The sequence below is a fragment of the Sabethes cyaneus genome, chromosome 2, assembly GCF_943734655.1.
Source record: "Sabethes cyaneus chromosome 2, idSabCyanKW18_F2, whole genome shotgun sequence".
Taxonomy (NCBI): Eukaryota; Metazoa; Arthropoda; class Insecta; order Diptera; family Culicidae; genus Sabethes; species Sabethes cyaneus.
The window spans coordinates 36,459,685-36,480,658 of record NC_071354.1 but is presented as its reverse complement, the minus strand read 5'-3'; the positions used below and the strand labels follow the sequence as shown (position 1 = coordinate 36,480,658).

Genomic DNA, 20,974 nt, shown 5'->3' with positions numbered 1-20,974 from the left:
CGTAAAAAAAGGCTTTGTGTCGATTTATAGGCATTACCGGCAGGAAGACAGATTTACAAGTGGCTGGGGGACAACAGAAGGGGAACTGACAAAAGAGTAGACACATTCAAATAAAGAAAAAGGGTTTTGTTTCTTGCAAGTGACTGAGAGGCAAAGGGACCCCGAGTAAGATCGGGCATTCAGCTAAATGCCCGATCTTACTCGGGTTCTCCTTGACATAATGGAATCAGCGCACAGAGGAGTAACTAGGGCAAAAAGCTGGCCAAAATTATTTTCTTATGTATTAGGTAATATTTCGCTCGAATATGAAGTGAAAAGTAAAAATAGTTAATTTTGTAACAAACTGGTGCCATTACTAGTCATTTCAATTCACTTATCAGTGCAGATTCTGCTTTTCTTCTAGTCACTATTTTGCAGCCTTCTCCAAAACCTACAAATGCATGAGCAAACAGTATAATCAATATATATAGAATGCCAGTGTCGCTGGTGTTTCATGGATATTTTGGTGGCAAACATGTTGCTGATTCGTGTCTTGGATACGGGAACAACATTGTCAGATTATCCAATAGAATATTTTCCTGCCGACGAAATACCCCAAAACGACCAAATCGGGTGATTTATCCTACGTGGTTTACGGAAAAGCAGAAAGATTTTTCATTGGGTTGCCTTTTTAGTTTGACAATCAGATTCCCGTTTCGAATCGATCACTCACACATATGCGCATACAATGTAAATACATAATTTTCAAATGGGCGATGTTTACCACGAGCACTGCAGACACACTGGCTATACATGGATTCTACTGAGCAAACCAATAAGTATCTTGTTTGTCTCTGATTCATATAAAAAAAATGATATTGGTTAATACCAAATTGTTGATAGTGGAGTAGACTGATTCTTCGACGCTAAATCAACGCAGATGTCTTCTCTGTGATATAAAACCTCTGTTATGAAATTTGTCAAATAACAATCACGCCATACATACTATAACATACTTTACCGTCTTTACTCAACTAACATTTTTCCTACTATTTTTGTCAGCGAATTTTGTTGAATGGGAATGTTGATTCAATTAGTAACACATCTGGAGAACAGGCCTCATAATCTCTAGACATGTAGTAGGGCTAATGTGCCCATTGTATTCAAGGTGAATTATCTTGCACAAAAGATAGTACGCAACTAGATGCGAATTGTCGAAATTTCCTTGAAAACAGTGTGAAACATATAATTTTCAAAAGGGTCGCAAATGCCAGTCCGGACGTTTCCGGATGAGCTTTACGTACCGATTTGTTCAGAATACCACAAAGATTCATTCCTCCATAGAATATATGACCAGATTCTGCAAGATTTGATAACTTTTTTACCATTGAAAAAGCACAAAATTGCAAAAAATAGTTGTTCGACAAAACTATTGAAAACAAGTCATATTTTCAAAATTTTAAATTTTCTTCCTACAAACCAGTTAGAATTACTTATGATGAACCTATGTTTTGATAAATATCCTGTATTAATCTTTTTGTTTATTTCTGATGGAATCCGTTTCCTGATGCTTGATGATTTAACAAAAAAATGTTTCAAATATTGTCAATGTTTGTACACCTGCCAAAACTTACAGGTATGTTTCTACGTGTTTTGACTAAGAGTACTTTGTGCAGCATCTATTTAAGCATACAAAAAAATATATATTATATTAGAAGACCGAAAAAAATGTTTTTCTTATTTTGGCCAGCTTTTTGCCCTAGTTACTCCTCTGTGCAGCGCTGGGGGGCTGATAAATGGGGTGGCGGTATCTGCCCTATTAACACAGTAATTACACTGCAGTTGTGGCAACTGATATATAACTAATTTCATTTAGACCATTATTTCATTTAGACCATTATGGTCGGTTGGAATTAAGATAAATAAATAATAATAATAATAATAATAATAATAATTCGGGGGTCTTAAAGGAACCTGTGAATGTTTTGTTTCATAGACAAATCAGCGCAGGGGGGGTTGACAAAACAGGGAGGCGGAAGGAAGGTTCAAATGGGTAAAGGGGTGCGTTTTTCTTACATTTGGAGCGATAACAGCTGTACATGAGGCTGGACGACAAGAGAAGATTTCTGAAAGGAAGAAATAGGGAAGGCATTAACAAAGAGGAGGTTCAAAAACGTAAAAAAGGCTTTGTGTCGATTTATAGAGATTACCGAAAAGAAGACAGATTTACACGTGGCTGGGTGACAACAGGGGGCAGCTAACAAAGGTTAGATACATTCGAATAAGGAAAAAGTGTTTTGTTTCTTGCATTATGAAAATTTTCGTTACAATAACAGATGTATAAGTGACTGAGAGATAAAGGGCCCCGAGTAAGATAGGGCAATCAGCTAGTTAAATTAGTACAAAGCTAAACTTAATTGACTTTCCACTTTCCCCTTGATTGCGACCGCTCATCCAAGATTAAATAATATTTATTTCATTCATTATGTCGTAAAACTTTTACTCAATCTTGTTCGAGTATTTCCTGTTCATTTTTGTTAAATGTGAAATTAAATTTAGTTCTGTCATGTTTATTTCAAATTTTTCTCACACTTTCTCTTATTTAAAATTTGACACTGTTAATTTATGTCTCGATATTTTCATCTATAACCCAGCCCAGTTAGCTTCAAGGTACGATGCTGGTCTAACAAGCTAGTCGTCGTATGTTCGAATCTCGGCTAGGCGGTGCTTGCTAGTTAGAGTCAATAGGATCGTTGCACTGGCCCCGTAATTTTCCTGTACTCTAACAGCCGGCTGCGAAGTCTGTCGATAAAGAAGGGTTATGTCTAAAGACGGTATAAACCCATGGCTTTGCTTTTATTTTCATCTATCCTCTCAGTTTTATTACTAATGTTAAATCGGATATCCGTCCTGCGAAGCCCGCACTCGTGTACTCTAATTTTCTCACACGAGCACATTCGTTCTAACGAACAGACTGGCATGAGCATTTCTTTCGGATTTCTTTCGGATTTCTTTTTATTTTTTCATACCCTGCGACGAGTTTTTGCATGTGTGTATTCAGCTGTCAGCCACGGTCGTCCCGCTCGGTTGTTTTATTGCAACCCAAGCAGTTGATACCGATCGCTCGCGGGTCCCTAACTCTTACTCGCCTGTGTAAGCGAGGGCGTGAGATAAAAAAGAAAAGAAGCAGTCATATATCCTAGTGTCATATAGTCATATAGAAGCAGTCATATATCGCACTCTTTCGCAGGCACAGCGCGTGAGCGGGCTATGCAGAAAGACGCACCGCGGCTATGTGTTTCCGAAAGTAGGTAGGTAGCAGAATGTATGCACACAGCACCAGCAGTTGTTTGTCGTACGCTTGCGTCAGTGGAGTAAGATTTTTTGGTGCTTTAAAATGTTCTACATAGTTATTCAGTGTATTAAAATACACATTTTCTCTAAAGACTGTTTGTTGCTAAGATGCATATTCAATGAGCTATGAAATATTTAAGAAAAAAATTTGCGCTATTAAAATTTTTTTTGTCAATTTCGGGCAACTGCGCGCAAACCAAACAACTTTTATAGGAAAGCTCTATATTTTGTTTTTTTTTTAAACCAGCAACAGAGCAAAGGAAAAGCATAAAATGGCTTGAAATAACAAATAAAATAGAATTAATAGTGATTTCATTGGTCGTCAATTGATCCGTAACCGGACCACTGTGCGGCCAAGAAAGTTTGCATCTAGCAAGCGGGGCGCGGTGGTTTTCTGTGGACATGCTTCAAGAGCATGCTTGTTCATATTTTTCAACGATTATTCGACTCTATCGACGATGGAGTGTAGGTACATAAACAGTTCGGACTGTCAGTTCAATCGTTGCTAGGGAGGGGCCACCCCATGAAAAAATAATCAATTGCCATCATCACGTTTAATTGAATTCGAATCGTGATGATATAAGCGGACAGAGCTCAGCTAGCTGTGTGTCCAGAAGAAAGGCTATTTATGCGTGAAGAACAAACACAAAGAGTGTTCGGAAGTGAACTAAATTCAGTTATGTTATTGAATTTACACAGATTTGATCGTTGCGACTGTTCCTCCCACTGGGTTTAGTAAAATGAATTAAAAACACCACAAAATAGGTATCACCAATAAACCTTTACAATGAGTAGGTTTGAGTACAGGGGAAATTACCTTTGAATGGTTTTCATTCGAGGAAGAAAGGAATAGCGAATAACGATTCTATTCAAAACTTTTAAAGGTGATCTTAATGCATCGTAAAATGTTCATCTAATGGAGTAGAGTTTCAGTTTAATCAATGTTTAATTAATTTCAATCGATTATTCGCGTTTGTTTTTCTGTCCTATTCTTAAACTGTTAAAAACGGAAGAAGTATCATATCAGATAAAGGCGTAACACCACCAAAACAAAAAAAGAAAGAGTAACAATTTTTCCTCACAGTCAAAAAACAAATTGGATAATTGCGAGAGTAAACATAAGCACGAGAATGGGCGTCTCGGTTGGTCTACCCCCCTCGAAACGCTCCCCTATGTAATTAAACCACTTGACTCAACTCAAGCTCGCGGTCTATCATTATCATTATGATGATCGTTATCAGGGCAGCTTCCCGAATGATATGATTATATGGTATGTTGCTATGTACTTAACTCTTCGGTATGTAAACAAATAATAAAATGACATTCCTCTAGATATTTGGTACGTCACGTGACAGGTGCGTCTTGTATTCCTAACAACTAGTTGTGGTCTCGTTTTGTACGTCGTTTAAATTGAGGAACCCACGTATTTCGTATTATTCTCTCTATAAGGTTACGATTAGCACAATAGCAGCGCTAATCGTGAGACCTTGTGTCGTGTCGAAACGATTTTATGGTTGTTCCCCGCGGAAGATTTCCGATCTGGGTTGCGTCATTTGATCGCGCACATTATTGTCATCGACGACGACGGTTAAGGTATTCGATCATTTTAATTACTCCGCTCAACACATTAACATACGTTTTCACATTATAAACAGAACATATGTCTGGGGTTTGGTGCGTTTGTTCTAATTTTGAATTTATGAAAATTAGGTAACTGACTCCCAGACCGAGCAGCAGCTCTCCACTAGCTGTGGTAATGATTTGAACTCTATGCCGTGCGCAATATAGCATACCGAACGATAGACGGACTGTTCGAGCCTGTTGAATATTTATAGTAAAATTAGCATTAATTTGTGCTTGCGTTAATGCTGTGCGCCCTGTCAAGTTCAACTGCTAGCGCACCTTAGCTGCTGACTGGCAGCAAGCAGCCAGACACACAGAAAACTGTGGTCGATGACATTTTTCTGACGCGCTAAAGTGTTTACATGGCATTTTATTCACCAGAATTCCTCGGTCTGGTATTGTGTTTTCAAGTAATTCATGCATTTCATCATATCGTCGCGCCGGGCGGGGAACGTGATAATTTCATTTATATTGGCCACTGCCTCCGTTATTGGTAGCTTTGATCATAAACCATAACGAAACGCCCCTAGTTGCTTCCCGGTTTTGACAGATGTTTGAAATTATACCTGAAAATGGACTCTTGAACTAAGTTTCAAATTAAATGACGTTGATCGGGGACTGTTTTGTTATGCCTTCAGTTCAGAATTGCACCAGTCTATACCATTCCAAAAAAAACTGAGGTTCTCATATGAATAACAAATTTGGTTTACAGCTCAATATTTTTTAGAGGAAAAGCGTTGTAAATTAAGATAAAATCAGGTTTTATATTAGGAATACTGAACAGTTAGGGTTTGATTCAAACTTCGCTACACCTCTGTAACCTTTATTCAAACTTTGAACTTTCGTTCCTCTCAATTTAAAGCTCTGGTACCGTTCTACAATTCGTTCTTTGACGTGAAACGTCTATCTCTTTTAGCTTCGTTGCAATTTAATTTTGAATGCATCGTTTTGGGTGTTGAATTAGAATCTGAAATCTGCGCGAATTCATACATCATGCATAGTACACTAGATCACCGCGTGCGACAGACACGGTCTGACACGTAGGGAAAACAACAACGAAACAGACTTCACGGGTCTCTCTAGGACATTTTTAATAATCGCTGCCGCATGAAAATGTATTTTCCGGACGAACTCGCGGACATTCACTTTTACTATGGCGTCGCTAATTGTTAAGCAACGAAAGCCCACCGAGGAGTATGGTTCTAGATTTTCCGACCGTCGACAACCTAATGCAAGCAAGTGTGTAAACAAAAATCCAGAAGTGTTCATTTTGTTACACACCGATTCAAATTCAGGAACTTTTACGACAACGCACCGTCGCTTCCGAGAAGAAAAGTTGTTTTCAACAAAGCTTCGAGAAGGCAGTATCAGCAAGTGCTTCAGTGCTTGGCCATAAAATTTTGCAGATTGAATGACATGATCTCAAGACAAGCATAAGCCAAGTTGCGGCACAGCCCCGTGTCAAACTGGAACATATGGAGCGTGTGGTAAAAGTGCATCCTTCCTACACTACAGGTTCAATAACTGCTGCCTGCGGATCAGCCTGAAGCAAAGCCTTGGCGAACATACGACGACTGGCTTGTTAGATTAACATCGTACCTCGAAGCTAAATAACTGGGCGGATGACCCTAAACGGCTTGAATGTTGCAGGATTATGCAAGAAAAAGTGCCGGTGAACCCTCAATATATGAAAAACATTGTTGCTGCTGTTGACATTGTTAATACGTGTCAGATCGTGTCCGTCGCACGCGGTGATCTAGTGTGCCATGCGTGATGTATGAATTCTTGCTGTTTTCAGATACAAATTCAAAATTAGACTTGGAATTGCAATTCAAATTGTACTAGAAGTTGAAATCAGAACTTGAACATAATTTAGAATTTAAATTTGACCTAAAATTGAACTTAAATTTGTATATTAAACTAGACTTCAAATTGGACTTAAAATCGGACATACACTTGGACTGGAATTGAACGTAGCATTAGTGACGTTACTACCCAAGTAATAATTTCAAGTTTTATTAGTTCGTATAGTGGTTTTCATGACCAGTCTAATAAAACCGCTAATATAACTATGAGCTCTACCAGAACTTTCTGATGACCGCTATAAAACACTGCTTTCTGACCAAGTGGCCCACTCCTAAGAATGTTTTCATAACCGCTATAAGAATCAGGTTATATGTTCAAGTAGTCGTATCACGCTCTGCTGAAAGCAGCAATAAAACCGGTTAAGCTTTCGCTGCTTGACAGCCATCGCCATAATTTAGAAAAGCTTTTCGCTCCCCGCTTTTCTGGCAAAAGCTAAATAAGTTCGCTAGGTTTGTCAAGTTGAAAATATATCAGTGAGCAGAAAAGTTCAAATTTTACTGACAGGTCGTTCTGAACGATTTGGTTTATAGCGATCAGAATAAAATATCCCATAGAATATTTATTAAATTTTAAGCAATTTCGTTGGTTTGCATGATATAATCGATAAAATAAGCGTGCCACTGAAATTTTGAAATTTTCGATAACTGGTTGTTTTAACAAATTGAAAATATTCAGTTAGTCTAGTCAATCTCAATTTCTAGCAAAATCATTTTAGTTGCTTCCTCTGACAGGAAAATGATTGATAATAACTTTCTTTCTGCAAAACACTTTGCTTTGATGAATTTTTGTTTAGCTCGCAAACAAAATACTAGAATATGGCAATATGGCTTCGCATAAAAAAGGATTTTAGTTTTGAACTTTGGTATTCTTCATAATAGCAGCAAAAAACTGTTTGGTCAGGGTGTTATTGTTTTAATAGTTCTATAAAACTACCAGATTTATTGCGGTTTGACAAGTAGCCGCGATAAGATCAATTTTGATTGGTGCGCCATTTTGTATTGCTACGCCACACTTATGCTAAGTTTATAAGAGACGTGGCGCAGCCAACAAGTTTTAACGTGGTAATATAAGCAACCACAATAAATTTGTTTTATTAACAGTTTTATTATGGTTTTTTCGTTAGTTATAAGTGTGTTTGGACTCGTATCCTCTTGGTATTGTGCAATACAGCAATAAACTCAGAGGTAGTGATTAATATTGCAATAAAACCTTTATAAAATTCAAGTAAAACCAAGTGGCTTTAGAATTAATACTTGGGTAGACTTGAACAGACACGAATTTTTATTTGGCATCAGGATTGATATTTTATGACTTACTCTCACGCTTTACCTGTTTACTGTTCCTGTCCCAAGATTTCTGTTTCATTGTTCAGCTCTGTTTTTCTTGTTGTTTTTCACTCATTTTTTCGTATGTTTTCTCCCGTTTTCCGTCTTTTCTGTTCCCTTTCTCCTCTTCTCGTTTCCAGTGCTCGTCTCTTTCAAACTCTTTTTATCTCCTTCTTTTCTCGATTTTCGTCTTCATCTATTGCGTCTTTTCGTTGTTATGTGCCTCATTTTTTCTTTTCTTTTCTTTTTCCGTCATTCCCTGTTCTGTTTTGCCTTTTTTCGGCTCGTTTTTCATGCTATTTTTTCTTCTACTTTACTTTACTTGCTTTAAAGACCGACAATCCATATTAGCGGATCCTAGCCGAATGTATTAGTGATTTCCAGGATTCTCGGTTTTGGGCTGCCAGTCTCCAGTCACTCTGCACTCCTGCTGGGCGTGCATCTTCCTCGATCGCACACACCCAACGAGTGCGTGGTCTACCTCGAAACCGACGACCTCGCCCAGGTTCTCTGCTGAACACTATTTTCGCTGACCTGTCTTCTGGCATTCGGGCTACATGTCCAGCCCACTGTAACCGCCGGCGACTGATCAGCTGCACAATGTCATCATATTCGAGGTGCACCTCGTACAACTTGTGGTACATGCACATGGTCTACGCCATTCGCCGTTTTTCGTCTTGCCGCCAAGTACAGGCCGCAAATTTTTTCGTTCAAATACCCCAAGTATACACCGATCTGCTTCTCTCAACGTCCATGGCTCATGACCGTAGAGGGCAACCGGCAATATTAATGTTTTGGACATAACTAATTTTGAACGCGTCCGCAAACTTCGTGACTTTAGCTGGCTACGGACTGCGTAGAAAGCCCTATTTCCAATTCCCTCCATCTATTTCCAGATTCAACATCATTCAGATTTCCACGCTCTCTGCCAGCAACCATGTACTTCGTTTTGTCAGTGTTTATGATCAGTTCGGTTCTCACAGATTCTTTTTTGAAAGGCACAAATGCATCTACAATAGCTCTACGATCAACACCAACAATGTCGATATTATCCGCAAAGCCTAGGACCATGTGCGATTTAGTGGTGATGGTTCCATTCCTTTGCACGCCTGCTTTTCGAATCGCCCCTTCAAGTAGGTTAAAAAGTGCCTTGCCTTGTTCCAATCCGTCTAACGTTACGAATGCATCTGATATTTCACCATCTATTCTGACGCTTGAATTTGATTTGTCTAGCGTTGAACGACACAGTTTAAATAGTTTGCTCGGAAAGCCATGTTCAAGCATTATCTGCCTTAATTTACATTTCTTTTCACTGAATCGTACGCTACCTTAAAATCCACAAACAGATGGGGAGTCCGTTAGTTGTATCCCCGAAATTTGTCAAGGAAATTAGAAGTGTTATGTCCCGAGTTACTACAATCGAGTCGGTGTCGCTTCTTGTATATCGAGGAAATGAGACCGTCAAGCCAGTCTGAAGGCATTTCTTCTTCCATCCATGAGTAATTCTCGCTAAAACGGGGCCACTACTGACACGAGGTCTTCAAATATTGGAACTCCTGCGCTTAATTGGTTGAAAATGGTTAAAAGATAAGAATTACACTTTTGATACCTCGAAATAGTGGACCCCTCGTGCGCCAAGGGTTCTAACCGGTTCAAGAAAAGTTGAATTTTGAGCAAACCTTGAGATCTATATCATATGGTATTTCATAAATTTGCCATTAAACAACTAACAAATGGCCCGGTTCTGTAAAGAAGAAGAACAGGGCTTTCATATGGAGTAAATTTTTTTCTGGCGGTTATCTTGGATTTGGTCGCCATATTGGATTTTATCAAACAATCGCCGTTTTCACCATGAGGCCCCCAACCGATTTTCATTTTAAGGCCACCATTGCAAAGCTGAGGAAAAATGTTATAAGAAACATCCCTCGCCTCTTTCAGAAGTTCAGCCGGAATTTCGTCCTTCCGTTTTGAAGCTTTTCCGTTTTGAAGCTCTTTTATCACCTCTTTAACTTCAACTAGCGTGGGTGGCTCTACAGCTTGACCATCTTAATCTTTTTTCTTCTGATTTCCCTTGTTTTTTGATCATTTTTTCTCTTTTTCTTTGGATTTTTTCAAATGTTTCTGTCACGTCTTCCTTCTATTTGTCACGTTTTCCCTGCCTTTGCTCTGTTTTTCTTTACTTTTGCCCACTATTTACTCTTTCGCTTCCTTTCTTTTTTCGTTTTTCGCACTTTTCTTCTTAACTTTTCTGTTTTTCCTCTTATTTTTCTCTTTCCTGTTCCGTTTTTCGTGCTTTTTGTTGTTCCGTTTTACCTTATTTTCAGGCCCGTTTTTCCTCATTTCGTTAACTCCTGTTCTATTTTTCCGTTTTCGTTTGTTCCGTCCTACCTCTTGTTATGTCGTGCTTTTCCTCCTTCTATATCACGTTCTATTTTTCTTATTCGTTTTATGCCATTTGTCCTTTGTTTTTAAATTTTATCTCCATATTCCTCTTTTTTGGTTTCGTTTCTTAATTCTCCTGTTCTCGTATTTCCTCCTTTTCTCTCCTTCTTTCCTGTCCCGTCTTCCTTCTATTCTATTTTGTCTCATTTTCTCTCTTTTACTCTCCTGTTTTTCCTTTCTTCCACCCGCTATTTCCTCTAGCTCTTCCTTTACTCTCCCGCTTTTCGCAATTTTTAATCCTAATTTACCTCTTGCTTTTACCTCTTCTCGGTTCCGTTTATTGTGTTTTTTCTTCTTCCTTTTTAACTCATTTTCAGGCCTGATTTTCCTCTTTTTCCGTCTTGCTTTTGGTTTCCCAAAGTTTGGTTTAGCTCCTTTTATATTTTTTTCCATTTTCGTTTGCTCCCTTCTACCTTTTATTATGTCCTGCTTTCCCTCCGTCCCACCGCACAGTAGTCCAAAAGTACGAAAAGTGGAACTTTTTTCCTAGTGTTTTTTGTTTTAAATTTATCATTTATGGTCTTCAGCACTTTTGTTTGCATGAATATCCCTCTTAATCTAAAACTGTGCTTACTATAATGAAAATAAAAAAATAACTTTTTTGTGTTAGGAAATATAGACATAGTTTCTTCGGCAAAGCTGTAAATATTGTAAAAACAAGCAACTTTGCTGAAGAAATAAAATTTCTATCTTTATCGAGTGCTGAACTATATGGCATATTCTTTAAAACTTCTTTAAAAATTGGTTTTCCGTACTGAGCTTTTGTTAGTTGCATTTTACAAGAATACAATGTTCTAGGCAATTATCGAAACTCTCAAAATACACGTTTTTGCAGAAGACCGCAAATCTCTTGGACCTTTATTCATACAATATTCCTACAAACAAAAGTGCTGAAGACCATAAATGATAAAATGAAAGCAAAAGGCACTAGGAAAAAAGTTCCACTTTCCGTACTTCTGGACTACTGTGCACCGTTTTCATAGTTTATCTCCATTTTCCTCCTTTTTTCTGGTTTCTTAATTTTTCTGCTTCCGTATTTTATCCTCTTCTTTTTCACGTTTTCTACACCGGTTTGCCGGCTTTTTTGTTCCGTCTTTTCTCCTTTTCTATAACTTTTTGTCGGCTTTTTTGTTTCGTGCTCCTTGCACCTTGCCGAATTTTTTTTCTCCAGGACCAGCAGGAGACAGGAGGGAAAAATAATGAATAATGTAATGTTCCGATTTTGTCAGTCCCATGTTGAATTTTGGGCTGACAAAATGGGGAAACTGACAAAATCTGAAAAAAAAAATTTGAATTTTTTTTTCAAAATTCTAGACTTAAGACCTTGCAATATCGAAGACTTCTACTAAAAACTAAATTTTAACCCTCAATTGGTCAACCGAAATCTCAATGAACCGTGCACAGCACACTGGTGCAGAACCTTTTTTGGTGCGCATCAGCTTTGAGCTGGAAAACTTGGTTTTAGGTCTATGGAATCTTTGGAAGAGTTTCTTAAAATCAAAAGTTCTATCATCCAGCGGAATTCAAATTTTGATTAATCCCCCTAAAAGCATAATAAAAAATTTATTTTTCTTCAGTTTCAATATACCACATTAATGTATTCTTTAGTTTTACAGCATATTATTACAAGAAATATTGCTGAAGACAGTAACCTTCTATCTCTTCAGCAAAGATAGAAAATCCAATTTCTCATAAATGAAAAATCTTTAAAATCTGTTTTTCCATTTTAGCTGTTTTTGTAATTGTTGTTTGACTTTTTTCTGTTTTAGAAAGTTATACAAATAGTAAAAATACACAACATTGCTGAATACAGTACACCTCTATCCTTGCTTGTTTAGGAACTATAGAACTTTTACTATAAAAATACCCTAATTTTGACCCGGAATAACTCGCAAGAAGGCATCGTTTTATTCAAAAACTCTCCCCAGCGAATCAGAATAGTTTCAAGCTGGCTGAAAAGTATTATAAATCATGTTTAAAAGCACAAAAGTTAAGCAAAATTTATAGGCTGACAAAATCGGGAGCTAACAAAATCGGAACATTACTGTATTCATACGTTACTGTATCTTATCCGCACCGGTACTAAAGCCTGTTGTAAGAAAAATAAAGTAAATGGAAAAGTTCCACCTTTCTTAATTGATGGGATCATTATTACTATAAGGAGTACAATTTAAATGACACATCTGGCTCATAGCCAGAATCTTTAAATTATATTATTTTTAAACACACTCATTAACACATTTTCTATTTTCTCTTTTCCTTACAGGTAAGTGGCTTGTTTGAAACTACGTCGAGTATTTTGTTTATGGCTCAAAGAAACTGAAAATAGCGTAGCTGAGGGTAATGTACCAAATTACGTAATAAACATTAACCATTTATTCACTCAGTTAAAAGAGTGATAAACAGGGTAATGAAGCTATTTGAAATTAAACATATTACTCACGAATCGGATTAAAAACTCACCCACGAGGTTTTCGGTTCCCAACGACCTACACCCCATGCCATACATGCCAGCCAGCCAGCGCTGCTAAGTTTAGTGATTCCAGAAAGGCATCAGTTTGGCATAAATTTGGACACTTTTATGCTAGTTTTTCGTTTCCTGATCGTGCTTTCCAAGGCTATCAATGTGCGCTCGAAAAGAGAAACAGCTCATTACTCAAACCAAGCACGCTGTCCGTCCTCAATAGCCTTCCTCGCACTTGGCTCGGCTCGGTGTGTTGCCACGTACACAACCCTGTAATAAAGTCACTGACGATGCGAGGATTATGCTAATCATACAAAAAAAAACTCTACGCTGCTAAATATGTGTGCCAGAATGAGAAACACTACGACGGACGGCGAGACTGCTCTTGCGCGGCGGAGTATTCCTTACTGACAAAGCAGCAGCAGAAGGCGAGCCTTCTTTTGCGCGCTTGGTGGATGTCGGGTCGGGTCGGGAATGAAAATAGATAATCATGTGATAAACACATTTTATTTACCCGCGGTTGGTGTCGCGTTCACAATTATTTCGCTGCGTGAACGCGAAAAGCACATGAGTTTACTATATAGTACGTATACGACCGCATGTAGGTATTTATGCAAGTGAAACGAGATTCACCGTCCGTCGATCAACGATGGTTTTACAAAAGCAAAAAAAAAAGCTGTATGGCGGCATTTCACTGTATGTATTGATGTGCACAGTGAATAAATTATGTCGTTTTAAGCTATTTTACGGTCCCACCCCGTGCATCATAATCCGTCGGAAAATGCGCAGGAGTGGGCGTCATTGTGACGGACGGCAGCGGCGCGGTGCGTCGCTTGACCTTGACAGTTGCGCTTACATGTTGCGTCTGACGTCATGTGCCAACCGTCCGTCGTCAAGTGACAATTTCAACGACTAATTATTGTGAAAATAAGCGTTTCTCTGTTGTTTGCGAAGTTCGCTATGGCAACGCAATGTTTGTTAACAGTAATTGTGTGTGTCGAATATTTCGAGTGGATACACATGGAATGCTTGTTTAATGCTAGAATGCTAAACAGTGAAAAAATGTTTCATAATGAAACCGGTTCGAAAATATGCTTAATAATGTTAACATAATTCGCCGGGTCTTCAAAACGAGAACCGGATTCTGCGAGATATTTCGTTTTTTTTGTGCACCTCATGTGGGAAGCCGAACATTAGAAAAGGAATTTTCGACGCTGGACTCCTGATGCTAATCCCGGGTAATAATGATAGGTAAACGCGGATACGAGCAATGAAAAATGATTTTGCAACTCATAAATATCATCACTTGATTCACTTCCTCGATTCACCAGCCTCCCACCCGGTGCGGGGGCACAACATGCCCGGCGATGATTGAGCAATCATTGAAACCATCCAATCCAAACATTAAACGATCAACGGTACAATTTATAGATCCGAATGCTAGCAGTAAAATCGTCCGGTGTAAACACATAGCTAATAGCTAATAGCTGACCGTGCTAGGTTTACGCCGGAAAATCGTACACACATGGGAAATGGCCAATTTTAATCAGTCCGGTCCGGTGACGGCCGGCGGTGGCGGTGACCGAAACAAAAGAGAACAAGAAAAAAAAAGTTCCGTGGATGCTGTGCTATTTTTGAACAAATTGATGAAACTTTACTGAGAGACATCGCCAGATGAATAAACGATGTTAGATTTTTTTGGTTTTGGTTTGTTGAACCACGATCTAGTTGAGGAACGGCTAGTTCCGAACTTGCCCTCGTTTTAAACCAGTTCTTTCAAGCAAACAACTTGTTCGGATGAAATGAACACAATTTTTTTTTAGGATCAACTGATTTCTGGCACCACATGCGAGTAAGCGATCGAAATTATTATGATTGACAGGTGGACTAATGTGTCGAAATATCATTACATCATCCGCTAATATCTTTTGCCGACTTGTTACGTCTTGTTTACAAAAGTTCGCGTCTTGTTGAGAATACTTTTAAGAGATCCACTGTTAACATCCTACAAGCAGCTGTAGGCGCGATAACTTAATTTCACATTCAAGAATCTAAACTATACCTACTTATATATCTGTAAACAATGTTTTTTTTTCATTTCACAAAACCGGATTATTGTTTTGACTCTATCATCATCACACACAGAGGAGAGTGATAGTTTGGGATCATCTTGTCAAGCTTGCAAATAACTATAATAAAATCGGAGCAAACTGGCCAGAGTCAATATATCAAATTAAGTAGATATTTCCCATTTGGGCGGCACGCAAATATATCTTGCTTAGTGAAAGCCATGAGCATAGATTTAAAACTCTTTGGGAACAAGAGGCCGAAAAGTTACTATTTCATCCGGTTGACCTTTTATTCTATTTGCTATGTGTTTTGTTGACTTTTCATTGTGTCAATTTTCTGTTGGACTGTTCATCTTGTCAATTTTTTGTCCGTGGACCTTATGTTCGACCTTGTAGCACGCATTTGTTTTCACAACTATCCTTATTATAGAGGGCTTAACCCTCTAATATTTTTGAAAAAATCAATGACTTTTTATTTTGTAGCTTTTCTCGCTTATTTGGATATCAATTTTATATTCAGTCGATCAGATATGGATGAAAAAAATCATGATCTTAAGTAATTCAGTGCACAATGGGCAACAACGAGCTCAAAGGGGTTTCCAGTAAGGCGTAAAAGTGTGTAGTAATCAGAGATTACTTTTGTAATCACTTACAAACTAATCAGGTAATCAATGGTAATTATTAGAGTAATCAATGATAATCTTAAGTAATCATTGGTAATCGCGATTAATTTATAGTAAGCACAAGAGATTGATTACTGGTAATCAGAGGTAATCAGTAAAGTAATCAAAAGTAACTTTTTTCAAAGGTGCGTAGTAATCATTGCTGTTGGAAACCCCTTGTCATAATCCCAAGAATTACAAGCCGCTGGTTTGAAATCTTACAAGATACTTACTCCTATGTAAAAAAATGCAGGAAATCGATTGATGAGGGTTTCATCCTGCGCAGACTTCGGGAAGTGGTCCATTTAGCCCTATTTTCCCCAAAAAGCTTTTATTAAACAGTATGAAAACTTATTTGTTGCCCACGAAATGAACTCAAATAGCTTCCAAACGTTGTCAAAACATCTTAAGAATCGAATTCCATCCATTCCATACCATGCGAAATGCAAGAAAAGTCCATTTTGCCCAGTTCACCCCTAAATCCATAGTAAATCCTCATTAGAGCGATTAAAACTAATTCAAAGACAGAGGAATAAACTCGAACAGCACCAATTCATTCGAAAGACTTCAGGAGAGTTGAATGTCGCCGATTTAGTACCGTGATGAATTCACAAACGGTCTGTTTTGCCTGATTCTCTCCAAGATCTACAAAAACACGTTCATTTGCTATTGTGTAAAAAAAAAACGTAATTTTTCAACGATGGTGTCCTTAGAGAAGTTTATCAATAAAATATAGCTCATCTTTTTAAACTATTAGGGTGACCTTAAATTCATCTCTCAGGGTGATATAAACTTTTGTTTTTTTGAATACGCCCAAAAAATTTTTTTCTTCATAAAAATTGTACATCATACTAAAGTGAGCAACTTTGCTGAATATAGTAACTATATATCTTTTACTAGTTGCGAGATATAATGATTTGTTTAAAAAGTACACTTAACAATCAATTTTGCACAATAGCTTTGAATCCAATTTATTTATTGCTTTCAACAGTTCACAAAAGTTATTCAGTGCATCCACATACACATTTTTTCTGAAGGCTGTTTTTGCCTTAAAGTTAGTTTTAATCGCTTTAATTAGGTTATCTATGTACATGGGGGTGAATTAGGCAAGATAAACCATCCTTGCATTTTGCACAGTATGGATTGAATGAGATTTGATTCCTCTGATGTTTAGACAACATTTGGAAGCCATTTGAGTTCATTTCACGGGCGGAAAATAAGTTTTCATACTATTTAATTAGCTTTTTTCGTGATTTTTGAGGATAATGGGGCAAAATGGACCACTTCCCGGAGTCTGCGCAGGATGAAACCATCACCAATCGATTTCCTGCATATTTGTACATAGGAATAGGTATCTTGTAAGATTCAAAAGCAGCGGCTTCTAATTCCTGGAATTACGAGCTCGTTTTTGCCCAGTGCAGTGGTTCGCGAAGCAAGTTCGAAACATAAAGACGCCATTCCTCACCGGCGTGCCAAGGCTGGGGCACACTGGTCCACGTGCTCCACCTTCTCTCTATCATTTATAGTTTCAGTAGTTCAAAAATACAGGGCGATTAGTTTGAAAACACTAGATTTTCGGATGCAATTAGGTTTATTAAAATCAAGGTTGAAATTGGAGTAAAAACTAAACTTAAAACTGGACTAGGAATTAAAGTTCAAATTTGACTGGAAATAGGACTTAGCATAGAACACTAAATTGGACTTGAATTTGAGCTAAATTAAGCTTGAAGCTTTATTTCATATTGAACTGGAAGTTGGACTTTAAAACGAAGTTTTACTTGGAATTAGACATGAAATCTGCCTTAAAACAGCTGTAGAAGTTTTTATTTGAAATTGGATTGATTTAGATTCGGAATTGCAATTAAAGTTAAAGTTGGACATAAATCGGAGTGAAATTAGGCTTGAGATTAGACTTGGTATTATATTTGAAATCAGAAATTATCACATTGGACTTCAAATTAGAGTCTAAATTGGACTTGGAATTGGAATTTGGACTAATTTGAACTAGAAGTTTTACTTTGAACCGTACTTAGACCGTTTTTGAACTGTTTTTCTCGTTTTCTGTACCGTTTTTTGGTTTTTGCTCTCCCTTTCCTTCCGTTTTTCCTCATTTTTTTCGTTTATTTTTTTCCTGTCCCATGTTTCATGTTTCATTGCTTGATTTTTCTTTGTTTCCTGTCTCATCTTTTTTTTATTTTCAATCCCGTTTTTCAGTCGTTTTTAGTTATTTTTTGGCTCGTATTCCGACATTTTTATACAAAAAAAGTGTTTTTTTTTCGTTTCCAGTTATCATCATTTTTAGCTGTTTCTAACTTTAAACTTTACCCCTTTTCCTTCGCGTTTTTCGTCTTCATCTGTTCCGTTTTTTCCCCTTTTTGATAACTCGTTTTTCCTTCTTTTCTGTCACGTTGATTCAGTTTCTCGCACCTTTTCCCCCTTTCCTTTTCGGTTTACTCTTTTCATTTCCCATTTTTCACAGGAAAAGCAAATTAAAGAACAAGATCAAACGGAAGAGGTTTTACCTTGTTCTTTTATTCGCTTTTCCTCTTTTTCCTTTTTTCTTTTTCCCGTTCCCAAATTTTCTTCCCATCTTCTTGTTTTTGACGTAGGACTACGTCTTACGGCAAGTTTTGAGATAGGGTGTCATTCCAAAAAATCGAAAAATGCGAGCGTCACGAAAAATGAAAGGTTTTGAGCGCTAATAGTTCAGCGGTTTTCCGATCGATTTTCAATATTCTTACACCAATCGATCAGAAAATCTTCTAAGAATTGACCCAAATGAAGAAAAGTATGGATTCTTGATGTTGAACTATTGAAAAATTGCAAATAATGAACCTATGTTTTACCAGAATTCTCGCTTCGTGATTGGTAGGAAGATTCTTTACGATGATCTAAACCTATACAAATTTGACATCTGTGCTTGGGAAGTAAGCCAAAACAAGTGACAAAGTTTCCTCATTTCAACAAGATTTCTTAACACCGCGGTTCAACCTAGACCATATTGATGTCCTTGCTTGGGAAGTACGCCAGAGAGAGTGACAAAACCCCCTCGTGCCAACAAATTTCTTACGAACGCGATTAAACCTAGTCCAATTTGATGTCTGTGTTAGGGAAGTGTGCCAGAAAAAAATGACACAAGTTCGTTGTCACAACAGATCGTAAATTCTTTACTGCGAGACGATTAAACCTAGGCGAATTTGATATCTGTGTTGGAAAAATGTGCTACAGCTGTAGTGTTCGGTTATAATACGACTCTGTATGAACACGCATGCTTGCCGTTTCATTAGAAGTGTAGTGAAAAGATGTGCTGTTGATAAAATAGGATTAAATTGGTAAAATCCCTTCAACGTGGGAAACCATGGATAATAAAAACAATCTTTAATTTCAGTAAGGTAGCAGGATAACAATAGTTTGTGTTCTTGATTTTGTTAAATTGTTGTCAAATGCACAATCTTTTGAGAATTGAACGTATGCAATGTTACTGCTTTGATAAATGTTACATACAACGCATGTAGCATGTATATATGTTGCATATAGCATGTATACATGAAGAATCGAATGATTACAAGCATGAATACATGCTAGTATCAACACAAAGAGTCTTACGTAGTCCTGCGTCACCTATATTTGCGGTCGTGTCTTGTACACAACCCTTCTGATTTTTTGTCCCAATTTTCTCGTTTCACATCCCGTTTGATTTCATTTTCCTCATTTCCTGTCGTTTCCCTTTCGGTTTCTCTAGCTTTATGTTGCGTTTTTGTTTCATTTTAATTCTTTATGCCCCTCGTTTTCCCTTATTTCCGGTGTTTCCTCCTACTATATTTAATTTTCTCTTCATTTCACGTTCTCGTTTTTCACCCTTTTTTTGTGTTCCGATTTTCTTCTGTTCTGTTTTTTGTCTTCTGTCTTCCTTTTTACCTCATTTTCAGGCCCATTTTTTCCTCTTTTGCTGTCTCGTTTTTTGTCATTTTCTCGGTACTGGTTTTTGTCTTTTCTCAACCTTAACGTTTCTGCTGACGGATGTATTTTTAAGTTGACAAATCTGACTGGCGGACTGATTTCGCTTTTTACCAGAGCGAAAAGTTCTATTAAATTATGGCGGTGGCTGTCAAGCAGCGAAACGTGAATCGGTTTTTTGCTGCTTACAAGCGAGCGTTATACGACTGCTTGATCTTATAACCTGATTCTTATAGAGGTTATAAAAACCTTCTGAAGAGGGGGCCACTCGGTCGAAAGGCAGTTTTATAGCGTTTATCAAGAAGTTCTGGTAGAGTAGTTTTAGTAGCGGTTTTATGAAATTGATCACGAAAACCATTACTAGAGGAATATAATAAAACTTAGATTTGTTACTTGCGTATGTCATTATGCACCTGGTCATAATGGGCTAAAGATTAGAAATTGACAAACAAGAAAAAGTCTGCCAAAAAATTTCCATGTAACAGCGCATAATGTCCTTTGGAGTTTTTCATCATTACTTAACATGAAATTTGATTTAAAAATGGAAATGGAATGGTTTCAAATTGGACTTGGAATTAGACTCAAAATCGGACTTCTAATACGTGTTGAAATTGGGCATAAAGTAAGAATTGAATTCGAACTTCAATTAGGTTGAAACTAAGCATGAAATTTATTCTATTACTGCACTTAAAACTGGAACTATTTCTACGCAATTAATTTAATTTTTGAGCGATTAAAGTAAAAACTGCAAACTTTTAGGTTACTGTAATTAATTATTTTGTTTTACATTAAAAGTCTATCAAAAGTCACTATTATTAGGCTGAATTTTCTTAGACAGTCCTGGATTTTACTGTTGTATAGCAAACCTGTCCCAAATTGTCACTGTTATATACTTGTGACCATCCCAAGTAACAATTTCTGTGCTATAAAGCCGTAGGCATATTTTATAAGTGTTTTATGGTGGTAGTACTGAAGCTAATTTGTTTTTATAAAGCAACATACTGCATTAAATAAATTTATCTTCAAGATATCCTGAAATGGTTTGGGACGACCTTTTAAAACTCTTTCAATAGGCTATAATGGCGAATAAAGTACAATTAAGTTTGATAGGGATATATGAGTGTCAAATAAAACTCATTCATTAAAACCAAATGAAGCCCCTCAACAAAGGATTCAACTATGTCCTAAATACGTATTAAAAGACTCTTAGCCTTTTGTTTATCAGTTTGAGTC

At 37.3% G+C, this 20,974-nt stretch overlaps 1 long non-coding RNA gene across 1 annotated transcript in view; it reads left to right on the top strand.

Moving 5' to 3' along the window:
• Positions 1 to 12,935, top strand: part of LOC128737038 (uncharacterized) — a 53,212-nt gene extending 40,277 nt beyond the window's left edge. The window contains exon 3 of the long non-coding RNA XR_008412021.1: positions 12,856 to 12,935. This is a non-coding gene — a long non-coding RNA (uncharacterized LOC128737038). The remainder of the gene's footprint in view (positions 1 to 12,855) is intronic.
• Positions 12,936 to 20,974: the final 8,039 nt, after the last annotated feature.